This window comes from Mesoplodon bidens, assembly GCF_964165515.1.
Source record: "Mesoplodon bidens genome assembly, chromosome: 9".
Classification (NCBI taxonomy): Eukaryota; Metazoa; Chordata; class Mammalia; order Artiodactyla; family Ziphiidae; genus Mesoplodon; species Mesoplodon bidens.
This window is the reverse complement of record NC_138166.1, coordinates 56,515,322-56,533,292: the sequence shown is the minus strand read 5'-3', so window position 1 is coordinate 56,533,292 and position 17,971 is coordinate 56,515,322. Positions and strand designations below refer to the sequence as shown.

At 44.0% G+C, this 17,971-nt stretch overlaps 1 long non-coding RNA gene across 3 annotated transcripts in view; it reads right to left on the bottom strand.

Annotated features, from left to right (window-relative positions):
- LOC308622629 overlaps window positions 1–17,971 on the bottom strand; it is a 389,291-nt gene that overhangs the window by 212,890 nt on the left and 158,430 nt on the right. The window contains exon 1 of one of the 3 annotated variants that reach the window (XR_014016664.1): window positions 17,158–17,183. The exons of the other annotated variants lie outside the window; for them this stretch is intronic. This is a non-coding gene — a long non-coding RNA (uncharacterized lncRNA). Of the gene's footprint in view, window positions 1–17,157; window positions 17,184–17,971 lie in introns of those variants that run through there. 3 annotated transcript variants of the gene reach the window in all.

Below are 17,971 nucleotides of genomic sequence, written 5' to 3'. Positions count from 1 at the left end.
AAAGCTCCTTAGGAGAAATTATGTAACTCTAGAAACAATAGCCAGCATTTGAGACATTCTGTGACAGTGAAAAGCCAAATTCCAGATGTTGGGTTTTGATTCTCCAAAGCAATGTGTGCAAAGAAGGGAGGGCTTGCAGTGGGATCAGGAGTTCATTAGAGATTTACTGATTTTCCTCCCTGGGCAGTTAAGAGTCCAAGGCAGGCAGCTGAGAAGGTCTTTGAGCAACAAGTCAAAATGGGCAGCGCCTTTAGCCCTATTTGCTGAGCAAGCAACCATTCTCCAACTTTCAGATGCCTGGACTATTTTCCCTCTTGATGCTCTCAATAAATGCTCACCAATAGCCATCTGAGGAAGGACAAACAGGACTGGGTCCTTGGAGAAGATCATTTATTTATCTGTTTATTTTCCTTTGTGCAGTCTGAATATGTTGAATGAGTGACTTCTGAATTTTTTGAAGTTTGACCTTTGTTTTCCCCTCCCCTTAAAAAATACGAAGTAGTTGCTTATTTCTCTGTTTTGATTTTGTCATAGTTGGGATTTTTCAGGCCACACACAGACATACTTTTTACTTTTGGCAAGAAGTAAACATCCAAGGCTCATAAATTACATTCATAAATATTTAGTGTACTTCGATGTGTTAAGAGGTTTTAAAGGAAAAGAAAGAAAACCAAGCCTGGGTGAAAACAAGCATTTATCCAGAGGAAAATGAAATCCTTTATTTTAGTGTTTGAAGACTTGAAAGCAGTCACCAAGAAACAAAAATGAACTGTTGAAGTTTTCAAAGGCATCATATTCTGCTCCCAACGTACAGCAAGGAAAATATCTCTTGATTTCAATAAAATTTTGGATTAAGTGTCCCACAATGACAGGGTGAAGAAATAGTTGCATTTAAGAGTCGATGAATCACGGAGAAAAAGAAATTGTGGTTCTGGAACCAATCAGTGATCTAGTATGGAGTTGCTTTGGGGTTAGTTAGTGGGCAGGAGTAGGGGACCTGGCTTCCCATTTTCCATTTCTTGGGGTAGGGAGCCTGCATTGCCCTCCTGTGTCTGCAAGAGAAAATCGGGTGCACCCCACATTAAGAAACTTGAAAGCACAACTATTAGTATATATCAGAATGGATGCCAGGTAGGAATGATGCTTGCATGGGGAAAGGAATGCCTCACTTTAGAAGAGTATTCAAGAGTATTTAATCTAGTAAGTTGCTCCACTACATTTAAAGTAGGATTTAATTTCTGAAACATTGATTGCTGCAAAGTTATTTAGGAATCTCTCCATTGAGCAAAGTGAGATATCCTTGTGCTGGCTGACTTCCTCTCAGGTTTATGAAGGTATCAGCACCAACATTAGTTTGTCACTTCCCTGCTCAAAAACTTCCAGGACTCCCCACTGTCTCCTGCAAGCTTTCTCAACCTTGGTATTTTTTTTTTTTTTTTTTTGGCTGCACTGTGCGGCCTGCAGGATCTTAGTTCCCCGACCAGGGATCGAACCTGGGCCCACAGCAGTGGAAGCACAGTCTTAACCACTGGATCGCCAGGGAATTCCCTCAACCTCAGCATTCTTGATATGGGGCTGTATAATCCTTTGTAGTGGGGAGCTACCCTGGGCGTCGTAGGATGCTTAATAGTGTCCCTGGCCTCTACCCACTAGCTGGCACTCTCAGTCATGACAATCGAAAATGGGTCCAGACTTCAACAAATGTTGTTCCCTTGGGGTGGAGGTGCACAAAACCGCTCCCAGCTGAGAGGCATGGATCTATCAAATAAAGGGTATAGGTCTTTGCTTCTCCACCACCAAAGGTTTGGTCCCCACCACTCTCACCCTCACCGTGAGGCACATCTGTCTCTCGGTCTCCATGCTACACACTCTGCTCACTATTACCCTTTGTTCCTTTGTCTTCCCCCCTTGAAACGTCTTTCTCCTTGCTTGTTCCCCTCGAAATCCTTCCCTGTCTTCAGCTACATCTCCAGCCCCACCTCCTTCAGAGTTCCCAACCCACATGGCTTTCTTCTTCCTAACACAGGTGGGGTTTATTGTCCCCCTTGCTCTTTGGGGGACAACACATATGGCTAGGGTGACCTGAGAGCAGGAGAATCTTGCTTCTGGGGAGAGCACTGGAGAAGAATCGAGAACCCACGGTAGAAATGACTGCCTGGGGGCAGTCCCGAGAGTTCTTGTTACTCAGAGGGGACCAGACATTGCTGGGAGAGGACCAGCTTTATTGGGCAAGAGATAATTGATGCAAGAACCTTTAGACTAGCAGGTAAAGGGTGATTTATCAGTTTCCTAGGGTTGCTGTAACAAGGTACCATAAGTTGGTGGCTCAGAACAAGAGAAATTTGTTTTCTGCCAGTTCTATAAGTCTGAAATCAAGGAGCAGGGCCATGCTCCCTCTGAAGGTGCAAGGGAGGTGTTCCATGCCTCTCTCCGGGCTTCTGGTAGCCTTAGGCATTCCTTAGCTTTCCTCACCCCACTCCTCTGTCCTAACTTGGTGTTCTCCATGTCTTCACATCATCTTCCTTCTGTGTGTGTCTCCACCTAAGTCCAAATTCACCCTTTTTATAAGGACATCAGTCATATTGGATTAGGGTCCCAACCTAATGACTTCATTTTAACTTTATTAAACAAGGTAAAGACCTTGTTTCCAAATAAGGTCACATTCTGAGACACTGAGGATTAGGACCTCAACATATCTTTTTTTGGAGGGGGGACACAATTCAGCCATAACAGGTGGTAAAATTACCTCAAGTTACTACTGAAAGGCATGAGAGCCATTTATATGGTGTGATGTAATGGCAGACTCTTAATACATCTCCTTCCCAAATCCCTTCTGTTAACCCACTGGTATTATTCCTATGGTCTGTCATTTCAGCACAGAAAAAAAAAAATCCCTTCACAAATGTCCCCCTGGGATGTTGGGGTCAGGATATAAACAATCATTAGCTAATATCTTTGTTAAAAGCTGAAGTGAGCAAAAAGATGACTGAGCCAGAAGAAGGGAGAGGAAGAGAAGGAAATCTGCAGGGAGGGGAGGGGAGGCGTCAAAGATCACCTCTGCCTACTCAGCAGTTATCCCTGAGCCTGGACTTGGTGGCAGCAGTGGCATTCCTGAGGCCCAGTTATGAGGGGGGGGTGGCAGCAAGAATGTAGGCTCAGGTTCCCAAAAGGCACTTCTGTGCTCCCCAGGACACTCCTGTGCTCCCCAGGACACTCCTGTACTCCTCGCCTTGAAGTCCCATCCTCTAGCCAATGATTTTGCTGGTCTGAACTACGTAGGCAAACACTCGTCTAATTCTGAGTTTGTTAATTAAACACATATAAAACGCATCTAAATGTTTTCAAATCAATGCACCACAAAAATACCAAAGTTTTGATACTTAAAACTAAACCAAACAAACAGGCATACTGCCTCTTGATGCCTCAGCTGCATATTGCCTCGTGTTTTCAAACTTTCTCAGCCAACGAGCAGAGCTAAATTTTGCAAATATATTATCAGCCAGTACTATCAGCTTTCCTGAATCTCCTGCTATAGAATATGCTTTGCCCAGCTCTGGCTACAAATATTCCTGCCATCTTGATGAGATTTATTGTGTCTCAACACAAGCCTCCAGTATCTCATGTCAAGCCATAGGTCATGAGCAAATGAACCATTTCATTCTGGATTTTCCCAAGTTTTAAAAATTCAACCTTCGCTCTAAGATAGAGATTTCTAATTTGAGAGGGTTGGGAAGAGAATAAATAGAATAAACATTGGTCATTCACTGAAAAACATTTGGAACCTGCAGTCAAAACGTTCTATGCATGATGTGATTGCTCTACCTACTTTCTTTTTTCTTTTCTTTTCTTTCTTTTTGTTTTTTGGCCACACCGTGTGGCATGTGGAACCTTAGTTCCCTGTCCAGGGATCAAACATGCACCCCTACAGTGGAACTACGGAGTCTTAATGACTGGACGGCCAGGGAAGTCCCTACCTACTTTCTAGAAAATCTATAAATGCACCTTTTGGCTTCACCTCTATCTGTACCTACAGAAACTTTCTTTCCTTGAAAGAAGCAGTACCTGGTTTAGACAAGCACCTCATCTGTCTGTATTCTGGACGGTTTCTTAATAGCTAGGCAGTCTTTGGTTCTGAAGTGATTGTAGACAGTTGTGAGTATGTGAAATGGAGGATCAGTGGTTTTCCACCCTGGCTGCACAGTAGAAGTACCTGTGGGGCTTTAAAATGGCCTGTGATGGTTAATTTTAATGTGTCAGCCTGACTGAGCCATGGTGCCCAGCTCTTTGGTTAAACATTATTCTGGATGTTTCTGTGAAGGCCTTTATGGATGAGTTTGACATTTAAATTGATGGACTTTGAGTAAAGCAGATTGCCCTCCATGGTGTGGGTGGGCCTTGTCAAATCAGTTGAAGGCCCCAATAGAACAAAAGACTGACCTCCCCCCAAGCAAGAGGAAATTCTGCCAGCAGATGGCCTTTGAACTTCAAATGCAACATTGGCTCTTCCTGGGCCTCCAGCCTGATGGCCCATACTGTAGATATTGCACTTACTAGTCTTCATAACCACATGAAGTAGTTCCTTAAAGTTAATCTCTTTATATATACACATCCTGCTGGTTCAGCTTCTCTGGAGAACACTCATTAATAAAACTCCCACATCTGAGCCCTTTTCCCCAATCATTCTGATGCAGTTGGCCTGCGGAGGGCCAGGGGAGTGTTATTTTAAAAGGATCTCCAGGTGATTCTCAGGTGACCAGCCTTGAGGACTACTGCCAGAGCCACTCTTCCTTTCACAGACAAAATAGGCCCTGGTCCAATCACATCACTGTCATTGGAGTCCTGACTTTGCCATTAATTGCCTGAATAACCTTAGGCACATAACTCAAACTTTCTGAGGCTCAGGGTTCTTATCTATAAAGTAGAGAAAATAACACTGGGGTCATCAGGTTGTTGTGAAGATGATGAGATGTTAAGTGAAATGAGACATGGAAAGGTACAATACTTTCCTTTTTATGAGGTGGGAGTGAATGTGTGTATCGTATGCCTGTTACTGTTGTAATCACCATGTTGAACCAAATACACGGCTCTTTTTTCATCCTCAGGCACTAACCTTTGGCCTCTCTCCCTGACAGACAGCTCAGTCTCTGCATTTTCCCCACTGTGGCTGAGAGCCCTGCATCTGGCCTGGTTTCAGCACAACAGGGAGGGGCCAAGTCAGGATGGGCGGGACCCTCGGTACTCAAGGTTAAGCAATCGTCGTTGACTTGGGGTCTCTCTGCACAGGGGGACGATATGGGGCTTTGGCTGAAGTCATAGGTCACTTTGCATGTGTTGGTGAAACAAATTGAAATACTGTGGTCAAATCGAGCCCGTGGAAGAGACCAGGAGACATATGTGAGCGATTTTCATGGTTAGCCGCGAGACCCACCATTGCCTGCAGTGAGAGGCTTCAGCTCATGCGTTGATGAAAACGATCCCGCTCCAGCTCCGGAGCGTCGGGTAGCTCGCTGGTGATGGTGCATTGCTTTCTGGTGGCCATGAGCCCCTTCAGGCTGGGAAGCACGCCCCTCGGTGCATTTCATACTGGGACATTTGAGAGGGTTATGGGAAACCACTTTCCCCTTACTCCATCATCCTGAGTGAAATGGATTTAGGACATGTAAAAAGCATGCCCTTTAATTTATGGCAACATAAACAAACCTGAGCAGCCTGGACCCAAACTACAAAGAGGAGGGTGATGAAAGAGAAGCGTGGGCGTGGATAATGCAGTTAACATCCCTTCCCCTCATGTGGAGTGAGCCTGGGCAGCATGACTTTGCTGTTTGGGCCATTAGCGACATGCTCTGTTCACATTAAAATTGTGAAAAGAGTTGGCTTTGTTTACATCCTGCATTGTAAGAGGGCATTTTTAATAGCTTAAGGAGAGTGCTTCACTGGAAAGGACTGAAGAATAGGAAACAAGCCTACATTCAGAAAAGCTTATACCAGGTATGCAAATAATATTTCATCCAGGAAAATAAAGCTATTCAATGGCCACCGGTGGAAACCACATGCAAGATCAGGAAATTCTTGATGGTTTCAGATGTAATCCATTCACTTCATCATATACTTATAGTCTGCCTCTGGGTAAGACTCTGCTAAACTCTGACCAGGTATAAAGATGTGTTCATCTAATGTCAACCTTAAAGGGACTTATATTAAAGTGCTGTACAGGGCAGTGATTAATACAGTACACAAGTTCCACATTTTACTAGTTTACTATGTACAAATTCCTTTAAGACTCTGTTTCCTCATCTGTAAAATGGATTTGATGATGGTGACGAAGATGATGATAATGGTGATGATGTGGTGATAAACGAGCATGTACTGAGCACTTACCCTGCGCCAGGCTCCCAGTGAGCTCAGCTGTAAGAGCTTTTCATGTATTCCTTAATCCTCATAATAATGCAATAAGGTAGGTAGCTATTATCTCCAGTTTTATTTCCTTCATAGGACATAGTGAGGATTAAATGAGTTAATGGATATAAAGCCCTTAACACAGTGTCTGACAATTGGAAACATCAGTAAATGTTAGCAACAATTATAATAAATATCACATTTTAATTGGTTGCTAGAAGCCAGTCCCCAAATGGGTATAATAGCTGCTCTAAGAGAGGTGTAAGCAAAATGCTATGAGGGTTGAGAATGGGGAGAGAGTACATCTAGGAACTGGGCCTTCCAGAAAGGATGTGTGGCTCGAAGGCATGCAAGCACAGGCGGCAGGAAGGATGGGACCAGGACAGGGACCAGGGAGCAGGGAAGTGCGGGGCATACTGGGGACAACTGTGACAAGGTCAGGTGGCCAAGGGCGGAGGAAATGTATAAGTCAAGACTGAGAATGTGGGTCATATGGGGGAGCACCTCAGATGCCTTCCAAGAGTTCACACTGAATCTGGTAGGCAAGGAGGCCACTGGAGGATTGTAAGTGGTGAACGCCACAGTCAACACTGTTTACTTCTTGAACACAGGGGCACTCCGAGAGTTACCCAGGGAACACATAAAATACTGGCAAGGCCATTGGTCCTGGGATTTAAAATGCACTCGGAGCCAGGACACAGTCCAAAGTGGATGCGAATTTGGCTTTAAGAATGAGGATTAAATCAGACCTAAAAACTCACAGAGGCCAGATTTAGCTGGTCTGGTCCCTGCATCAAGGGCAGTGCCAATAATTTATCTGTTTTTAAAGTGATCTCGCCCATCCTGCTCTTGCCTTTTTGTCTGTGTGATGGGGACAAAGGAGCGCCAGCACAGAGCACACACTTGAGACAGAGCCACGCTGGGTGACGTTTGTATAAAACTTGCCACTAAGTGTTGCAGCGTTTCTTACCCCCTCCTCGTTACTTCTAAATGGGACAAGAAGTGATTCAAGGACAATCAATTCCTCGTGTACTTTTTGTGCGCTGTCAATGTGCAAGACACAGAGCTGTAAAGCTGTGTCATAGGGTCCCTGTCCTCTAAGAGTTTAGAATCTAGCTGAGAACCTAAGACATGAGTGTAAATAACTCAGGACAACTATCATAAATAACTAAGATAAAGTGAAAAGGGGGTAAGAGCATCTGAGAGAGTGCAGACAGCATGCTTGGGAGGGGAAGGGGGTGCTGGTGATGATGATAGCTTTTCTTTGGAGAAGGACAACATATATCAACCCCCCTATTTTGTCCTTTATAATTTAGTATACCATCTACTGTGGGCTGTTTGGTATAGTGTCTTGAAGTCAGAGAGATCTTGGTCTGAATCTTGGCTCCACCTTTTACTGGCTAGGACTCCTCTGGTAAATTTTCAGAGCTTGCTTTTCTACAAATGGTGTTGATATTGCTTCCCTCACATAATTGTTATTGGGGTACAAAAAGGCAGCAGTTAGGATATGCAGATACTTTTGATTGCAAGTAACAGAAAACCCAACCCAAACTGGCCCAAGCAGGGAATTTGCTATCTTGTGAAAGAGGCACTCAAGAGTGGAGTAGCTTGTCAAGTAGTAGGCTCTTTCAATCTCTATTCTGCCATCCACAGTGGGAGCTTTCTCAGACCTACTCCACTCATGTTTGTAGCATGCATGTCAATGGCCACATGTCCTCATCCATTTCTACTTCAGTGGGGCTAACGTAGGTCAGTGTCTGCTTCTGAACCAGGAACAATCATCATGGGTTCCTGTGTGAGCTGCTGTAAAGCTGTGTGACCTTTTGTAAGCTGCTTAACCTCTCCGTGTCTAAGTTTCCTAATCTGTTGTGGACTTCATGAAGGTACCTACCTCATAGAGGTTCTGTTAAAATTTAATAAATGATGGTTACCTTGAATCAGTATTTTTTTTTCAGACCATCTGCAGTTACCTATTGGTAAATTATGAAATAAATGTAAGGGATTGTGACTAGCTTGAAAACCACAAAGAAAAGTGACTAAACAGAACAGTAGTGGATAGAGAATCCCAAAGCATGTTGCATATGATAAAGGTAAGTGCTGTTTCTTGAAACTTTTGTTTAAATTTTATATGTATTGGGCTTCCCTGGTGGCACAGTGGTTGAGAGTCCGCCTGCCGATGCAGGCGACATGGGTTCGTGCCCTGGTCCGGGAGGATCCCACGTGCCGCGGAGTGGCTGGGCCCGTGAGCCATGGCCGCTGAGCCTGCGCGTCTGGAGCCTGTGCTCCGCAGCGGGAAAGGCCAGTGTTCCGCAAAAAAAAAAAAAAAATTTATATGTATTTGTGCATGTACTTGGTTGTGATTTAAAAAACATATTTCATGAACTTGGTTCATGAAAATAAAAAAGTTGAGAAATATTAACCTGGGCTAATCAGGGTAAATGTTGGAGCCTGGGGCTACTCCTTTAACCAGGGCTTTGGGAGAGAGGAGAAATCAATGTTGGGGAGAAATACGAACTGCAAGCCGTTCTATAGGGTTTATCGAGGGCCAGGTATTGGTTTAAATCTTTACATATATTAACACATGCAACATTCACAGCACCGTATGAGTTAGGCTCCTTTATTAACCCATTTTCTAGAAGAAAAAACTGTGGTAGAGAGGTTAACTAACTTAGACAGTGTCACACAGCTAGTACTGGTGGAGCTAGGTTGAGGCCCATGCAGCCTGATTCCAGAGCCCACGTTTTTACTACACGACATGGGGAGTCAACATTCAACGTTCACTCCCTGGATGTAAGTGCTCAGCACAGTGCCAGACACAGAGAGCAAGCACTAAACTGTAGCTATCATCGGGACTATTATCTCGGAAAGACCGATTTGCAATCATGAAAAGCCCCTCCTTGATGTTCTCTCCAGTTCAAGGACTTGTAGCAAGTCCATGGAAGGGAAGGAAGCTTTGACTTCATTCTAAGTCACATGCTTAGAACACCGTGGTGTCCTCAGAAGAACTTTTAGAGCACAACCGCGTTTTTCAAAGGCTGTGTGTATGTCTGAGATGGCACTGGTCAGGAACAAAGGCAATTTCCTCTAAAACAGGCCACCGCTGTCACCCTGAGGTACGTTAAGTAGTGGTTTCATGACATGACCAGAAATGCACAGGGCTAGCCACTGAGAGCATGTGGTAGATGGCGGGTCAGTTTGAATCTGGTGTTTAGAAGATGCTCTGAGCTCTTCCTGGTGTGTTCGGTAGGGAAACTGGAAGACTGAACAAAGAGACCTTCATGTGCCCTGGTGTAGGTAGGAGTGACAAAGAGCCTGACCTTATTTTATACAGGGCCGTATCTTGGTGGGGCTAATCTAATATAGCAGAGAAAAAAATTTTTTAAGGAGTCCCAAGAGGACGAATAAAATGGCTTTGAATTTCATTATGTTTGAGATGGAGGCACTAATTCAATTAGCCACAAAATGAGAATTTTCTTACCTCTTCTGTTTGAAGCAGTTCTGAAGATAGACTTGCACCCAAGGAAATGCCTGGGCTGCCTTTGGATCTAATCTTCCTCCTGAAGAAAGACAGTCCTTGTCAAATTGCAGGCCAGCTTCTGAGTCTTTACTTTCCTCCCCTGGAAAATTATTGGGAGTGAGAATAGCATTGGGAATAAGAGCATAGACCTTAGTCTGCTTTCTTGCGTTCAGATCTCAGCTCTGCCATTTTTATAGATGTGTAACCTTGAGCAAGTCACTTAATCTTTCTGAGCCTCAGTTTCCTCACCTGTAAAGTGGGGATAATGAAAGTAGCATCATAGTCATAGGACTATTACGAGTATTAACTTAGTTAATATATAGTAAAGCATTTAGAAATGTGCCTGGGACACTCTATTGATTTTTTTTTAAATGTTACTTCTTTTTTTAAATAAATTTATTTATTTTATTTATTTTTTGGCTGCATTGGGTCTTTGTTGCTGCACGTGGGCTTTCTCTAGAGTTGTGGCGAGCAGGGGCCACTCTTCACTGTGGTGCCCAGGGTTCTTATTGCAGTGGCTTCTCCTGTTGCAGAGCATGGGCTCTAGGCACATGGGCTTCAGTAGTTGTGGCACGTAGGCTCAGTAGTTGTGGCTCACAGACTCTAGAGCACAGGCTCAGTAGTTGTGGTGTACGGGCTTAGTTGCTCCACAGCATGTGGGATCTTCCTGGACTAGGGCTGGAATCCGTGTCCCCTGCATTGGCAGGCGGATTCTTAACCACTGCGCCACCAGGGAAGCCCCTCTATTGAATGTCTGCTGTTATTATTGCTATGTGCAAGGCCCCATGCAGAGAACTGGAGCTATAGGAGTGATCAGGGCGAGATTTCTGCTCCTCATGTCTTGGGGTCCGTAGACCTGCACACAGAAGAGAATCAGCACACAGCGGTCAGTGCTCTGACATGGCCAATGGCCTGAGGAAGAAGCAATTGTTTCTGGAAGATAGAGGGAAGGCTTTACAGAGGAGGTGAACTTGGATCTTGACAGATAAATAGGAGGCTGCATGGGCAGGCAAATGGAGGAGATGTGTCAGATTCAGGAATAGCATGTCCAATACCATGTCTTGCAAGGCTATAGTGTGTCCAGGGATTGGTGGGCATTTACCGGGGGGTGAAGCCAAGGGCTTACAGGGTGGACTGGTGAGGTATGAGGCTTGAAGGTCACTGGGGGCAGGAGGTGAACAGGACTGTTCATTTTGGGGAGACAAGATGGTTCTGTTAAATTAGGACTTCTGTGAGCTTTATAGAATTCAATAAAAGGGACTGCAGAGTCCCTTTAATCCCAACTCCAGGTTTTTCTTGGAATTTATCTTTTCCTCCGGTGATGCATTTCAACAATTTTCCCCAGTGTATTTATTTGTAAAATGGATTTAACTCTGTTCTTCTAAAGCCTTTAGAAAGGTCTGTTAGGGGCACAAAATGCTGAAGAATGATGGTAAAGTTTTAAAAGAGATTTATTTGACCCTGAGGCCAAATGGCACAGCCTGTAAATGTGATAAATCTAGCAAATAAATAAACAAATAAATTAATAAACGTACATGCCTTGGAGGGGGCAGCTGGCCAATAGGCAGCTCTGCCGTTGGCATTTACTTTTACAAGAGCACTTGTTAATCCCACATGCTCCGGACAGTTATAAAGGTTTCATTTCTGCCCCAGACCTTGCTTCCTCCCGGGTGTGTGGAGTGGAACACTTTATTTGAGACCGGAGTCGTGAATGTACTCCCTGCAAGGTGATGACTTCATGTATATTGATATTGCCAGTAGGGGTTTATTTTCTTTCTTGTGAGGCTGTGATCTTTTGAAGTTAGGAACCACGGCTTACACAGCTCTTTGCACAGAGCTTTATATGTAGAATGTGTTGGGCAAACATATGTTACATGAAATGAGGAATGTCCCGCTCACTGTGTATCTCCAGCACCGAGCATTGTGCCAGCACGTGGGAAACAATAAATACCAGTCAGATGAATGAATAAATGAATGAGTGGTGCAGAACACGGTTTTGGCAGGTATTTCTATCTTCAGCACTCCTCTCCTGCATATCAGAAGCAAGGCGACATTGGAATCTTTTTGGTTACTAGAGTGGCATACTGTCCTTGTTTGAAAAACATGGTGTCAGAATTTATCTCAATGAGATAAGGTGCTAGACTATAGATGTGGGAGGAGAGCTGGATGACCGGAGCAAGAGAGGAGAGAATAAGAAACACAGATGCCAGACATATCTATCTGTCTGTCCATCTGCCTATCATCTATCTATCTTTATCTATCTATCTATCTAGTCATCTAGTCTATCCATCTATCTTTACATACATAAAACTAGCTGTTGAAATTTATTAATGTGGAAGACTTTAAAATATCTATCTATCTATCCATCCATCCATCTATCTAGTTTTCACCTTTCTCCTGGTTCAATTGCTGTTGGACATTTCTACTTGTACTGACACTCACAGCCTAAACTCTGCCATTTGTCCTTGAGGGCTGAGCAGAGACATGTTGCAGATGATCTGTCTAAACCTACTCTTACCACCAGTTCCTGACCAACAGTTTTCAGTGGCTCCTCATTATGTATAGGTTAAAATTCAAATACCTTAGTTTCTTTTCAAGGAACTTTACAACCTGCCCTTAGACCTCTGTCTTACTACTCTATTTATAAGCCCTCTGCGCCAGCCAAGCTTGTACTCACTTACTCTGGAGAAACTGCTGTTTGTCTCCATTTCCCCTCAATGACCCTCACTGAACACCCTGCTATGTACTGAGCTCTAAGTAAGATTTCATCTGTTTCTTCACCTGTTTACTGGACACGGGAATGCCACCCCTCCTCCTCCCAGCTGAGCTCAATATTAATCATCCTTTAAGGCCTGTTTGAAATCCCTCTTCCTCCAAGTAACCTGCCTGGACAGTCCCAATCCATGGTTCTTTTTCCCCTATTTGAGCTAATCACTTATGACTTTGTATTGATATATTTTATTTCATTTTTTATTGAAGTATATAGTTGATTTACAATGTGTTAATTTCTGCTGTACAGCAAAGTGACTCAGTTATACATATATATATACATTCTTTTTTATATTCTTTTCCATTATGGTTTATCCCAGGACACTGAATATAATTCCCTGTGCTATACATTATTGATATATTTTAAAACGTTTATCTCATCCCCCCAATTCCATTGTAATTGTGTTGTCTGTTCCCATGAGGGAGGAATTCTATCATAGCCTTTCTGTTCGTGTGTGTGTGTCAGTTGCTTGCTGAAGGCACTCATCAACTTTGGGCTAATTGATGGTGCAAATACTTTCAACATTTTGGACTTCTTATTATTTTCTAAATTTATATCACTTTAATATTCAGAAAAATGTGCCCCAGAGGCACAAATTATTTATCATACTAAAATTTCAATGATCAATGTTAAAGTAAACATTGTTTTAAATCTGGTGATTTAAAACATTCATTTTCCTTTTTAACTTTCTTAACTAACAATTTTTTTTCTGGAACGTTGATAAAAAATAGATTTATCATGATCACTGTTCTACTTTTTGAGCTTGAAATGTTAGAAGAAAGGTCTTCCTAGGGCTAAATCTTCTCTTGCCCCTCATGGAATAGTTGAAGGAAAGGTCATATTTCTCAGGGATCTAGTCAGTTCTCTACCATTGACTGTGCAACCTTTGGAAAGGCACCCAACAGTGTGTGCTTCAACATCCTCATCTCTAAAGAGGGAGACAGTGATACCAGCTGGGCCTGAGATCATATAGTGTTCAGGAAAAAGGTTCTGAACACTGTAAAGTTCTATCTCAATGTTAGGTCTCATTACTGTCACCATGATATTACCATCTCCATCCCAGGCATCAAGAGCAGGTGACCTGGCGGAACAGGTGACTTCTTGAGGCAGCAATATGCCATTTTCCAAAAGTGTGTAGTTCATAGGTCATCCCTTCTTTTTGTACGTTGGAAGTTCTAAGGCAGCTGAGTGGGTAGATCATTTCTCTCTCTTGCTGTATTGGGATCTCTTCTAGTTTTTGTGACTTCTGCTCCCATTGCTGCAATGGAACTTTGGGCCTGTAAAATGTCTTTGGGGAATGGGTAGGGAGTCTTAGTTTAACATGGTGAGCAGGTGATCTTGATATACAGCATTTTGTGGAACCTAAAACACCATCAATTGTGAAATACACCATTATTTCAAAAATCATCGAGAAAGGAAAAAGTGCCACCAATTTTAAAGTATGACACATCATTGATTATAAGATGCATCCCTACTTTAGTGATGTGAAAATGTGAAAAATGAGTGTCTGAGAATTAGTCAAATACGGTGCGGCTGGCCTGCTGCAGCAAGAGGCTGCTTTGCGTCTTCTGAGCCCCATCCATGCTGGGTCCTGAGGTCTGCCTGCTCCCTCCTCCTGCCCCAGCCTCCTTTGCACACCTCCGCTGCTAAGTCCCCCTAGCTGAGTTGTAACCGGCTGTTTTCCTGCTTCTCCCCCGGCAGTGGGAAGAGGACAGGTGGAGGCTAAGGAGAGGTGAGTACAAAGCCCAGGAGCCTGGGAAGCTTCTTGTTTTGACTTGGCTATGCCACCTCCTCAGTACCCTTGTTGCTTCGTTAAATCAGCATGGTAAGCAGTTGCCCCAGAGGCAGACCCTTCTAGTTCAGAGGAGACACGTCGCCGGGCTTATATGTTCTCTTCTCCAGAAGCACTAGAAGACGAAGTGCCCACTTGAGGTTTTTCCCAGCCCTGAGTAGCTCTTATTTGGTGAGGGTTCATCTTGTGATATGGACCTGATAAATGTCACTTATGGGTGACAAGTAACTCAATGCCCTAGGCCTAGGCCCAAGAGCAAAGTGGCTTCCTTCTTTCTCCAAGATAGAGGTCAGGGCTGGAGGTAAGCAGAAGGTTCAAAGCTATTTACAGAAAAGGCATGATCCTTGCCCTGTATGGAGGGTGGGGGGTGGTCACCACGTTCTCAGATGTCACTGCCAACTGCAGATATTTCAGCACCTCTTTTCCTTCAAACGTCTTGGGTTTCAGACAGGGAGGTAACCAGACGCTTCACATTTGCTACACTAATGCTGTTTTGGGCCCTGTTCCTTGACCTTACAAGTCACCTGCTCCTCTTGAGTTATTGTTACCCTGTGGGCTGAGATATCTTCTATCCAGGTTTGTTAATAATACTGGGAATAATGTAGCTCAAACTCATGTCATCATTTAGTGTGGATCTTTGGGTAGCTTTGGGTAGCAAAATTGATCATTCTGTATGGCTATAGTATTGGTTTCACTTCTTCATTCACAGAGTGAACTAAAAGGTTCTGTGGATTATTGCCCCTTACCCCTGAAAGGTTATTTAATCTCTGCACAATCTTCTGTCTGCTGTACAAGTCTTTGATCTCTAAGCATTTAAGATTAGAAGTCTTCAGTGGCTTTCTTATCTCAATAAGCCCAAACTCCTTAGCATGACACTCACAGCTGTTCTAGTCAGGACTCTGAGCTCAAACTAGTTCAAGCAAAAAGGGAAGTTAATGACTCAGATAACTGAGAGGTCTAGACATAGATCTAGAGCTTCAGGCATAGGTGGATCCAGGGGCTCAATCAATGCTTTGGAGGCTCTATCTCCCTCTCGTCACCTCCTTGCTCCAGATCTTTAATTACTGTGGCTTCATTTTGCAGACACGAGCTTTCCAGGTAATGGGGAAGATGGCTGCCCACATCCAGAAGTGGAGGAGAGAGGCATTTCTTTCTTCTGATATTGTTACATGAATCCTGCTTGGGTCTTGGGTTCACCCCTGGACCAGTCATTATTGCTGGCCCTGATTAGCCCCTCCTGAGCCCTGTGCCCAGCCCCATGAATATGGGTGCCTGGACACAGTGATGACAGCCCCCTGGGACCACACGCAGCAGAGGAGAAGCAGCTGTCTAAAGGCAGCATGGGTGGTGGACAGAAAAAAACACCAGATGTCCTCTCTAAGGTCTTCAATGGTTTGGCCCCTTCCACCTGTCCAGCTCCTCCTAAGATTCTTCTATAGGTTCTTATCTACAAATCACATTGGACTATTTCCTTCCGTGAAAACCTGCCTTCACCTTAACACCCTGTTTTCTTTCCATGCACTGTTCCCTGGAATTTTCCTCTTCCCCTACACTTGTCAACAGTCTTCTCAGTCTTCAAGCCTTAATTAAAATGCTACTCCCTTTAAAACTCTTTCCTGTACTTCCAATTCTTCTACCTTGTAGCCAAAGGATTTGGCTGATGGTACTTTTATAGAAGTTTGTTTATTCTTCCCTCTATTTGGAGCTACTGCCCAAGAAATGCAAAGATGAACCTAACCATTTACTATTCTTTCAGTATCACATAGGAGATATGCAATAAACATTTGTTGGACAGATAAATATGCGCTCAAGATTTTTTTGGGGGGAGGATTCTATGTATTGGATCTACCCAAATACACACACATACACTCTCAGAGCTTGAGTTCATGTATGTAATTTCTGCTAAATGATACACACACAGGATTTTTGTATATTCCCAGCAACGCTCTGGGAATAACATTGTTAGCTTGTTACAAGCACATTGTGTGTGTTAGCTGATGACTTTTCTGTCTCTGGGTTAGGGAGTGGGGTGAGTTGGGAATGGGGTCGTGGAAGAAAATCTGTCACGCAAAGAAACTGGGCAGGCTGTAGGATTGAATTGTGTCACGTCTGGGAAAAGAGCAAAAGCTGCGGGAGGTATATGAGCCTAAAGCGTAAGAATGCAGCCTCCACATCTGAAGTCAGGTCCCACTGCTTGTTAGCTGTGTGATCTTGGGCAAGTGAACGAATGTCTCTGAGCCTCAATGTCCTTGTAAGTAGGGAAAATAGAGTTTTCACATGATAGAATGGCCATGGAAACAAAACACGATAATGCATGCAGAGCACAACACAGTACCGGCTTCTAATAGGTACTCTCCACCCACCCACCCACTCTGCCATCTCCCAACACATACATGCAGGCTGTGGTATAAATAAGTGCATGGTTTTTCTTCAGGGTGGCCAGCCGTATTGAGTGGGTCCTATTGGGAATGCATTAAAGAATGCTCTCTCAAGCTTCCCTGGTGGCGCAGTGGTTGAGAGTCCACCTGCCGATGCAGGGGACGCGGGTTCGTGCCCCGGTCTGGGAGGATCCCACGTGCCCCGGAGCGGCTGGGCCTGTGAGCCATGGCCGCTGAGCCTGCGCGTCCGGAGCCTGTGCTCTGCAATGGGAGAGGCCACAACAGTGAGAGGCCCGCGTACCACAAAAAAAAAAAAAAAAAAAAGAATGCTCTCTCTCAGTTCTGATTGTAGTTCCCTGACTAATGTTGTCACTATCTAATAACCAGAGTGATGATGCACTGAAAGGATGGACTATGGGGATGGCGAGCAGCCAGTCGTCTCTGCTGAGGCAGCAGTGTTGTCAGGAACAGCAGCAATGGACGACGTGTTGTTATTTCCACTGCATCTGAAATGTACAGTTAGTTTGGAGAGAGCGGGGAAGAAGTAGCCCCTTTTGTCCAAATGACATCTAGTATGTGGAGGGCCCCCCATCTCTGGCTGAAGGATCTGCGTGTTGAGGGAAGGAGACCAAGCCATTTTCTGGATTCACTTTGTGTCTCTATATAATGACCTAATTGTAGTCACTATAGGAAAGGAAACTTAGACTGCGGTCCACTGCTAGAATGATAACAATGCCTGGAACTTTGATTCTTATTCCCTCTCCTGTGATGCCCATATATAGCATCTGTTCAAATGCTTTTCATATTTACATTGAACAGCTATGAGGCTTCACCCAGACCAATGTACATCACGTCGGAGAGGAAGACACATATGATTCATTTTCTGAAGCCTGAAGTCTAAGGATTTACCTAAGGACCCAGGAATGTCATGAGGTAAGTTTTGGAAGTCTCTCAGGTGGTGTGATTATCCATCAGCAGGCTCACTTCTTCCACTAATTGGCTATGGGTTTGCATTTCCAAACTGTGACCCGCCATGTTAATAATCTGATGGAATCTTTAAGGAGGCAGAGAAAGGTACACGGCTTTACTGGTAAACGGCTGGCTGTGAGGCACGCTCA